At 54.4% G+C, this 9,596-nt stretch overlaps 1 long non-coding RNA gene across 1 annotated transcript; it reads left to right on the forward strand.

The window, feature by feature from the left end:
* The first annotated feature begins 509 nt into the window (after window positions 1–509).
* Window positions 510–2,138, forward strand: LOC128809212 (uncharacterized). The gene is made up of 3 exons (XR_008437654.1): window positions 510–558; window positions 1,546–1,628; window positions 1,977–2,138. It is a non-coding gene; the product is annotated as an uncharacterized LOC128809212 (long non-coding RNA).
* Window positions 2,139–9,596: the final 7,458 nt, after the last annotated feature.

Consider the following 9,596-nt stretch of genomic DNA (forward strand, 5'->3'; position numbering starts at 1 on the left):
GCAGCGCTGAGCCTGGGGTGCAATTCCTGCAGTGCTGCCGGGCTGGTGGCTCTGCAGCTGTGGCACACAGGGGTGGAGCCAGAGCACCCGCGGGCCCATCAATCCCAGCACTGGGGAGAGTCCCGAGCACAAAACTCGTCTCTTGGCAGAATAATTTAATGCTTCAGACGTGAAAAATGTCAGCTGGGTAAGGCAGAGCGGGGAGCAGAGCGGCTGCAATTCCTATGGGGTGCCCGGCTGTGCCATGGCCGTGCCACGGCTGTGCCAGCCCTGTCCCCAGCCCACGGCCTGGCTGGGGCACAGCGGGGCCCTGTGCCCTGACCCAAACCCCTCAGCTGGGCTGGCAGCTCCTGTGGGACCTGGCTCGTGTGGGACCTGGGTCCTCTGTGACACCCAGCCCCTGTGTGACACCCAGCCCCTGTGTGACACCCAGCCCCTCTGTGACACCCAGCCCCTGTGTGACACCCAGCCCCTGTGTGACACCCAGCCCCTGTGACACCCAGCCCCTGTGTGACACCCAGCCCCTGTGTGACCCAGTGTCCTAGATTGCAAGGCAATGTGTGTATTCTGTCCCCATCTGTTAGAAGCAGAGCAGTTCTGTTCTCTGGGCAGTTTTCTTTGTCTCTCCCACAGCCAATCCTCCCTCCAGGAGATCTCTGCTGTTCATGGCCACTGAGTGTCCCTGCATGGCTGAGAAAATTCCATCATCCCATGGGGAGAGGCTGTGCCCAGGGGAGCAGCCAAGCATTCCTACCTGGATCCAATCTGAGCCTTTGGGACACCACAGCAGCCTTTGCCCACTGCATTCCCAGAGGAGCAGCTTTCTGCCCCACTGCATTCCCAGAGGAGCAGCTTTCTGCCCCACTGCATTCCCAGAGGAGCAGCTTTCTGCCCCACTGCATTCCCAGAGGAGCAGCTTTCTGCCCCACTGCATTCCCAGAGGGAGCCCAGGCCCATCTCCAGCAGCCCTGGAGCTCCAGAGGAAAACTCCAGCCTTGTGCAGGATCCTGCTCCAGCAGAAGCACAGCTGGCACTGCAGGAGGGCTGAGCCCCCATGGAATGGCACTGCTGCCACCAGCCTGACCCACAGGCTGCCAGGGCCTGCTCTGACTCTGGCAGGGTTTGTTTTATTTTTTGTACCATTGCATTTGTATTTTTAGTTTCCCTAATAAATAACTGTTATTCCTATTCCCGTATCTTTGCCTGAGAGCCCCTTAATTTCAAAATCATAATAATTCAGAGGGAGGGGGTTTCCATTTTCTATTTCAGTGGAGGCTCCTGCCTTCCTCAGCAGACACCTGGCTTCTCAAACCAAGACACCCAGCTCCTGTGTGACCCAGCTCCTGTGACACCCAGCCCCTGTCACCTTTGTGTGACTGCAGTTCTCTCCCAGAGAAGAAACTTTCCCCACACAATATTTTTTAATGTTTCAACCATTTAAATCTTTTCCCTCCCTCCACTGCAATGTTGAACCCTGACAGTGATGGGATTTTTTTTAAATAAATAAGTCTCTATTTAAAGCCTCTGGTCTCAATATTCCTGCAGGAAACAATACATCTGAAAAATGGTTCCACCACCGAATGCTTGATCCTTGCCACACACACATTTCCAGGATACGAGCAATACAGGTGATGTGTCATCTTCCCTGGGAATTTCCACGGGAGTGGCATTTCCTGGGCAGGGGAGGAGGTGAGGGGGGCTGTGCTGCAGGAAGGGTTTGGAGCGTGACCCTGGGCCGGGAGCAGAGCCAGCTGCCTGCCTGGAATGCCAACGGCTCCAGCCACCGTGCTGCAGCTTTTGTCTGTGTCCCCAGAACACGAATCTCTCCTGCTCTCAGCCTCGTGTTTCCTTCTGAAGAGCAATTTCTGACACTGCAGAGCATTTTTTATCCCCAGCATTTTTATCCATTGTGCGTTGTCTTTCTCATTTTTTCAGGAATTCTTCTCCCTGAGGTTCTTGCATATTTTTCTGCGCAGGGGCTGGGAGCTGGAGTGGGTGTCAGACCATGATGTCAGCCATAAAACCTGCGACAGAGGAGAATTCATTTTTCCCTCTTGGAGAGCCACGAGCAGGTGCCACAGCAGCTGAGAATATGTGAGCCAGCATTAAAGCATTCCCAGATCAACCCAGAGAGGATATCTGGCATTTTTCATAGATATTTATGATTCTGCAGAATTAGCAAATCATATTTAAGTATATGAGTCTTTTTAGCCTGAAAACAAAAATAAAGCAGGAACAGTAATGTGTAAATCTAGAACACTGAAAATGAGTCAAGGGAGTTTACAAAGCCTGTTTAAAGATGAATTTCTAATGAGATATGACAAGAAATTAATCCCTTGTGACTTGGGTAATCAACACAACAGCTCCAATTTATAATGAAGGGGGAGTTTAACTTTACTACAGGTTTTTGAGGGAAGTTGTAGGAAAAACTGTCAATAAAGACATTTGTGGCAAACTTCTGAGGACAATCTGCGTGTTTGTAATGGCCCCAAGTAAAGAAGGTGTTGAACACCCCAACAGAGAGATTTGAGCTCCAGGCTACGGAGCCTTCCCAGGTCCCCAGGAGGTGGTAGAGTCCCAAAGCCCTACAAAGTGTGTCAGGTTCCTCCCTCCACCATCGCCACCTCCCACTCCAAGCTGCATTTCTCCTCCTCGAGCTGCCCTCGGTGTCACCCCGTGGTCACTTCTGGGCGTAATCCAGCTGCCCTGGAGCCTGTCCCTGCTTGCTGGTGACAGGGCCTGGCCAGAGGGGATGCCAGGACCTGCAGACGTGGTCACAGAGAGTTCCTGGTTACAGTAGCTGCTGAACGTCCTCAGATAAAATGTGAATAAAGATGGCTTTTCCTAATTTTTTTTTTTCTTCCCCAAGAATTTAGTGAGCGTAATAACCAGCTTACATATACATGGAGATGTAAATAAAGCAGGGTGCAGTGCCAGGAGCCCTGGTGCTGGGGCCGCTGTAATTGTAAAAGTTGCCACCGTGGTGAAAATAAATTACATTTATGCGCTGTCTGTGAGTCAGACACTGGGCACGGAGTAACAGCTGAGAGGAAAAGCTTTCACAATTCTATTAACTGTAATGGATTTGGAGGTTCAAACACACCATTCATCATCCCAGGCCCACCCAAAATGAAAAGCAATATGCAGAGCTAATTAAATACCAGCGGCAGCAATTAACTGCTCCGCAGAGGTTCTGACTCCCAAGATAAAGGAGTGGATGCCATTCCCAGTGGAACTCGGGCACTTCTGGCACCGGGGGACCCCAGCAGGGCTGTGTCCAGCCCCGGGCCTGTGGGAAATGGATTTGTAGAGAATTCTCAAAGCCTGATGGAAGGTGCACACAGTGTGCATCTGTATGTGAACTTTGAGAGAAGAAATGTTGACTTCAGCATGTTATGGGATAAGACAGACGCCGTTGGGACAGGACAGCTGTGCAGCTGCTGGAATGAGCCTGGTGGAGGCCACGAGTGCTCCCAGGGCTGCAGCAGGGCTGGCCTGTCCTGCCGGGCTGTGGCACTGATTAATCACTTCACCCCTGGGCTGCCCTGGGAACTCTTTCCCAGTAGCAAACTCCTGGCTCTGGGCTGCGCCAGGGCTCTCAGTGCTGCACAGGCTCAGCAGCAGCAGGGCAGAATTAAAGCTGAAGCCTGGATTCTCCCGAGACTGTGCTGGATGGATTAAAGACATTTTTCAAATGCTCTTCTAAAGCTGCAAGGCAGGAGCCAAGCAGCGGCTCGGCTCCTTGACAGCGGTGCCGTTATTCACCAGCTGCAGTGAGAGGATGCATCGTGCACTTGGGGAGCACAGGAGTGGCTGGAGCAGAGCAGGGCTGGGCTCCAGCCCTGCCCAGGGCACCCAGGGATACCAATTCCTGCTCCGGGGGGCTCAGGGAGCAGCGGCAGCTGGGACAGCCTGGAGCAGGGGTGTCCCCCAGCTCAGCCTCGTGTGGCTCTCTCCCGAGGGGAGCCCTGGGCCAAGTCCCACCTTTAATGGACACCCCGTGCCCATTAAACAATGCCCACAATGTCTTTGGTTTGGAATGTTTCCAAGGATGTTCCCACAGCCTCGACCCTGGTGACAGAGACATTTCATAGAACCAGGGAACCCCAGAATGTCCTGGGAGGGACCCCCAGGGACCATCCCAGCCCCTGTCCCTGCCCAGACCCCCAACAATCCCACCCTGGGTATCCCTGGCAGCGCTGTCCAAACTCTCCTGGAGCTCTGGCAGCCTCGGGGCCATGCCCATTCCCTGGGCAGCCTGGGCAGTGCCAGCACCCTCTGAGGAAGAGCCTTTCCCTGAAATCCAGCCTGACCTGCTCTGGCCCAGCCCCAGCTGCTCCCTGGGTGCTGTCCCTGTTCCAGAGCAGAGATGGGAGCTGCCCTTGGCAGGAGCTGCAGTCCTGCTGAGCTCTGCCCTCAGTTCCCTCTTCAGTCTCTGCCACACAGGAGCAGCTTTTTACAGCCACCTGGGAAGTCCTGGGTGCTGATGGGTACAAATTACCAGCTTTTACAGGCATCATTCCCATCTTGGCTCCTCCAATTGAAAAAACCTTGGCTTTTATTTTATCTCTCTGTACTCTGAAGTGCTGGATTTGAATGGTGAATGCTAAGATGGGCTTGAGAGTAATGTTGGAAAGGAGATGAAGCAAATAGCCTTAAGTGCTCTCTTTAAAAGGTGATAACAATTATCAATGTCTGAAGGAAAATAACATATAAAAGTGATAAAAAAAAAACTCCTTCCAGTGGTTACAATATGAAAAAAAAAAAAAATCAGAACAGCATAAAAAGGAAGCCCTCACATTTAGCCAATTTCCTCAATTAAATATATTGTTATGGGAAGATGCTGCAGAGAGGTTCACGATCTGCCAGAAGTGAGTCTATTGTGGTTAAAAAGCACCAGAGAAGGGCTGGGAGGGACCCAAGAGGGTGCTGGAGGATACAGTCCTGCAGCCCCTGCAGTGCCAACAGGGAGCCACTCTTGGTGCCCTGGGGTCTGCAGCAGCAGGAGCTGTTTCTCTGGGATCAGTCCCAGGCTTCGAGAGGGGACAATCCAAAGCCTGGAGAAGCCGCAGCACCTTCCTCACTCCAGTTCAGGGCCAGAGCGCAGGAAAGACTCTCAGAGACCTCCTCAGGGTTTGGTGGGGAGAGGCTCCCCTGAGACACCGGTGAGAGACAGCCCAGCAATGTCAGCAGGAGCTTCCTGGGGGATCCTGCTCTGGACCAGCAATTCTGGGACTGGAGGCGCAGGGAAGGTCTGGGTGCTGCCTGGAGCCAGAGCAGATTTCTGAGGGTGCAGGGAAGGTCTGGGTGCTGCCTGGAGCCAGAGCAGATTTCTGAGGGTGCAGGGAAGGTCTGGGTGCTGCCTGGAGCCAGAGCAGATTTCTGGGGGTGCAGGGAAGGTCTGGGTGCTGCCTGGAGCCAGAGCAGATTTCTGGGGGTGCAGGGAAGGTCTGGGTGCTGCCTGGAGCCAGAGCAGATTTCTGGGGGTGCAGGGAAGGTCTGGGTGCTGCCTGGACAATGGTGAAGGATGGATCAGGGGCAGGGGTCCGTGGTGGGCTGGGCAGAGCTGGGATAACAGCTGGGATAACAGCTGGACTCGGTGCCCTTAGAGGGCTTTGTCACCCCCAGTGACACTGACTGCAAACACGCTGGGAGGGCAGGACACCCCGAGGGTCAGAGAGCCACCTGTGCCCTGTGCCACAGCTCAGGACCACTCCTCACCTGTGCTCAGCTCCTGCCCCAGGCTCCTGAGCAGCACAGCCCCGATCCTTCCCCTGTCCCTGTCCCTGTCCCTGTCCCTGTCCCTGTCCCCTCCTGGGCAGCACAGCCCCGATCCTTCCCCTGTCCCTGTCCCTGTCCCTGTCCCTGTCCCTGTCCCTGTCCCCCTGTCCCTGTCCCTGTCCCTGTCCGTGTCCCTGTCCCTCTCCCCATCCCTGTCCCCGCAGGGTGCCCGAGCCCACGGCCGTGGTTCCAGGCCCACGGCACTGTTTGGGTTTCTGGATGTGGAGGCTGCGCTCACCACGCACAGGTTTCCAGGGAGGAGCCCCTTCATCCTGATAAATCCCAGGGAGAAGACACGCAATCACTTGTTCTGTCCCCTCTATCGCATTTGCTGTTGGTACCACCATAAAGGTGCGTTTGCTGTGATCTGATCATCCCCTGCTGTTTGCCTTTTGCACTTTTGGGATCGGTTAAGGAACCATCAGGACACCCCGCACGAGCGGATCGTGCCAGGGACGGCGGTGCTGGGGGGAAGAGCTCTGTGCTTCCATCCAGGAGCTGCTGCCTGACTCTGGAGCTGCAGCTGGAGGGGATCAGAGCACCCTGCGAGCAGCAGGAAGGGAGGAGGGAACTCTGTACCTTTGTTACCAAATCAGCCTCAGTTGATGGGAGGTGAAAGTAGCACATCCAGGCAGGCACAAAGCGCCTGGCCCAGGTGCTGGAGTGAGAGCAAGGGCTGCATTCCATCAACATCCCCTGCAGGCAGCTGTCTCTGCAGCCTGGGAGGAACTTCCTCCCTCCAGGCAATGCTCAGCACGTCCACGGTTTGTCCTGAATTCAGGCGCCGTGCTGGAACAGCGTGTTCTCCTGAAGGAGGGCCATGGGCATCTGCTCCTGTGGAAGGAGACATTCTGACAGTGAATGTAAGGATGGAAATAGCTCTGAATTCCCAGGTTCGTGTTGCCCAGTGCTGCTGTGCACAGCGCTGCTCCACAACCCCCTCTCTTCTCTGCCCACAGAGAATCTCTGCTTTTAGGAGGGAATTCCTGGCTGGGAGGGTGGGGAGGGGCTGGGCTGGAATTGCCAGAGCAGCTGTGGCTGCCCCTGGATCCCTGGCAGTGCCCAAGGCCAGGCTGGACACTGGGGCACCCTGGGACAGTGGGAGGTGTCCCTGCCATGGCTGGGGTGGCACTGGGTGGGATTTGAGCTCCCTTCCCACTCAGACCAGTCAGGGATTCCTTGATTCTCTCCTGCTCTGCTCACCCTGGCACAGGTGGGGCATCTGCTGCCTCTTCCTCCTGGACTGCGTCTCTCTCCTGTTGGAGGAAGGAACTAATTAAAAATTCCAAGTTTCTCAGTGGCAGGGATGGGTTCACAAACTGTAAATTTACATCGAATTCACACTGAATTTTTGCAAAAGAAGAAAAAGTTAGGACAGCAGGGAAAAGTGCAGCCCAGTTCTGCACTGCTCTCCCCTTCCTGGCCTGTCACAAACCCTGCTGACTGACTTTTTAACTTCCTCCTCCTGCTGAAACTGCTAGATTAAAATGTTTCCACAGGAAAGCACCCTTAATGTGAGCTTCAGACTCCTGGCAAAAATCCATTTTGCTCGGGGCAGTGAGCAGGCAGCCAGAGCTCCATTGCCAGCCCTCACACACCCTGTGCTGGGCTGTGCCCCACGTGTTCCATCATCAATTAGGGAATGTCACAGCTCCTGCCAGGATGGCCACGGGCTCCTCTGCTCCTGCTCCACATCTGTGCTAAGCTGAGAGGCATTCATGGCAGCTGGACTCGTTCCTATCCCACAATCTTTAATTTATTGGCATAAGGCTTTGATATATTGTGCCACACCAACACTGAAATCCCAACAGTCAGTCACAAATCATGATGACTGAAGCACACCAGTGGCCCAAACGCTGTTCCAAGCTGTGGCTGGGTGCAAGTGAGACAGAATGGAGTCAGAAGTGCCAAAATCCACACTTGCACCATTCTGCCCTTGCTCCCTGGGCGGGGGGAGCCAGGCAGGACTTGCAGCAAGGACAGAAAGGGGAGGAAAGCAGGAAAGTGCTGAGCAGGCAGCAGGGTGAGGCCCAGAGAGGCTGCTCAGAGCCGGGGGAGAGGAGCTGGAGGTTTGGCTGTGTCAGGGAAGATGTGAGCTCACGTCTGTACAAACAATTGCCGGGAGAGGGGATGGGGGGAACGGCTTTGAGCTGGGGCTGGATGTCTGTCCCCTCTTCCATCCATGGGTTTGTCACAGAGCCCGGACAGTTCAGCTCCTGAAATGGCCAAATGGGAGTTCCTGAGCTTTGGGATTAACTTCCAGCCCAGGTTTGTAACACAGCCTGGACAGTTTGGCCAAATGGGGCTGCACGAGGAGGAGTTTCTGAGCTCTGGGGGAAATGCCAGGTTCAAGGGGGGATCTGGGGCAGGAGCTGGGGAAGGCTGCACCTTCCTGGTACCTCAGCAATGGGGGAGGAAGAGGGAACGTGCAGGAGTCTGGGATAAAAGGAGGCTGCACCTCCAGAACCCCGAGAGTGAAACCCCACAGGCTGTGCCCCAGGGGCTCTGTCCCTTTCTGGCATGAAGCTGCATTGCTCCTGCAGCTCCTGCAGGGACCCTGGCTGTGCCCAGAGGGATCTTCTGCCCAGCTGGACAGAGCCCCGTGTCCCTCTGTCCCTCCTGGTGTCCCAGAGGAGCAGGAGCAAATCCTCTGTGGGATCCCCAGCCGGCCCGGTGCCGAGGGGAGGGACAGGGCTGTCCCTGATGGGGGACACCAGAGGGACCGTGGTGGCTCCAGCCCTGGAGCTGAGCCTGGGAGCAGAGCAGCAAAGCAGCAGAGAATGATAAAATCCCAAAATCACAGAATGCTTTTGGTTGGAAAGGACCTCAAATCCCACCCAGGGCCACCCCTGCCATGGCAGGGACACCTCCCACTGTCCCAGGTGCTCCAGCCCCAGTGTCCAACCTGGCCTTGGGCACTGCCAGGGATCCAGGGGCAGCCACAGCTGCTCTGGCAATTCCAGCCCAGCCAGGAATTCCCAATTCCCAATCTCCCATCCATCCCTGCCCTCTGGCAGTGGGAGCCATTCCCTGGCTCCTGTCCCTCCATCCCTTGTCCCCAGCCCCTCTCCAGGCCCCCTTGTCTCCCAGGAGAACATCTGCCCCCTGAGCAGGGGGTTAAGCCTGACAAAGAAACAAATCCCTTTGAGATCCGCCACAAGTTCTGGGCTGTTGTTTTCCTGGTTTGATTTCTTTTGTTTTGTTTTGTTTGTTTCCCATTTGGGGATCTTTGGAGCCCACTTAAAGGGTGGCAGCAGAATGCAGATATAAGAAATGACATCCTGTCTTTAGGATGAGATTACTGCTGCCTTAATGGACCCTCAGAGCAGTGGAGTAAATAGAGGGAGATAAATCCACAAGGTTATACAATATCTTTAGAAATATTTTTTATTTCTCATATTTATAATGTTTCCTCACAATGCAATTCTACAAAGCCATTAAATAAAAACATGAAGTTCATAACTTGTGTAAACTTCCAAGAGAATGTTTTCCTTCCAGCTTGGTAATAAATGTCCGTGTGAAATGCATTTAAATAACATTTTCAATCCAACGAGTAATGCCAGGAATGACATTTTAAAAAGTTACAGTGTGAGCGTCAGTGTAGGAATCAGATGCAGAATGAAAATAGAGATAAGTCTGCAGAGGAGCCTCAGCTCAGCGGAGCAGTGGCTCAGGTGTCTTGTGGCAGGTCCTTGGGTGGTTTTTGGCCTCTGCCTGTGTGGAAGGGAGCACACAGGATTTGGAGATGCCCGTGGCCAGAAAAGAGCTGCAAAAGCCAAAAGGGTCCCCAAAAAGTGCTCAGAGAGTGGCCTGCT

Source organism: Vidua macroura, chromosome 6 (genome assembly GCF_024509145.1).
Source record: "Vidua macroura isolate BioBank_ID:100142 chromosome 6, ASM2450914v1, whole genome shotgun sequence".
Taxonomy (NCBI): domain Eukaryota; kingdom Metazoa; phylum Chordata; class Aves; order Passeriformes; family Viduidae; genus Vidua; species Vidua macroura.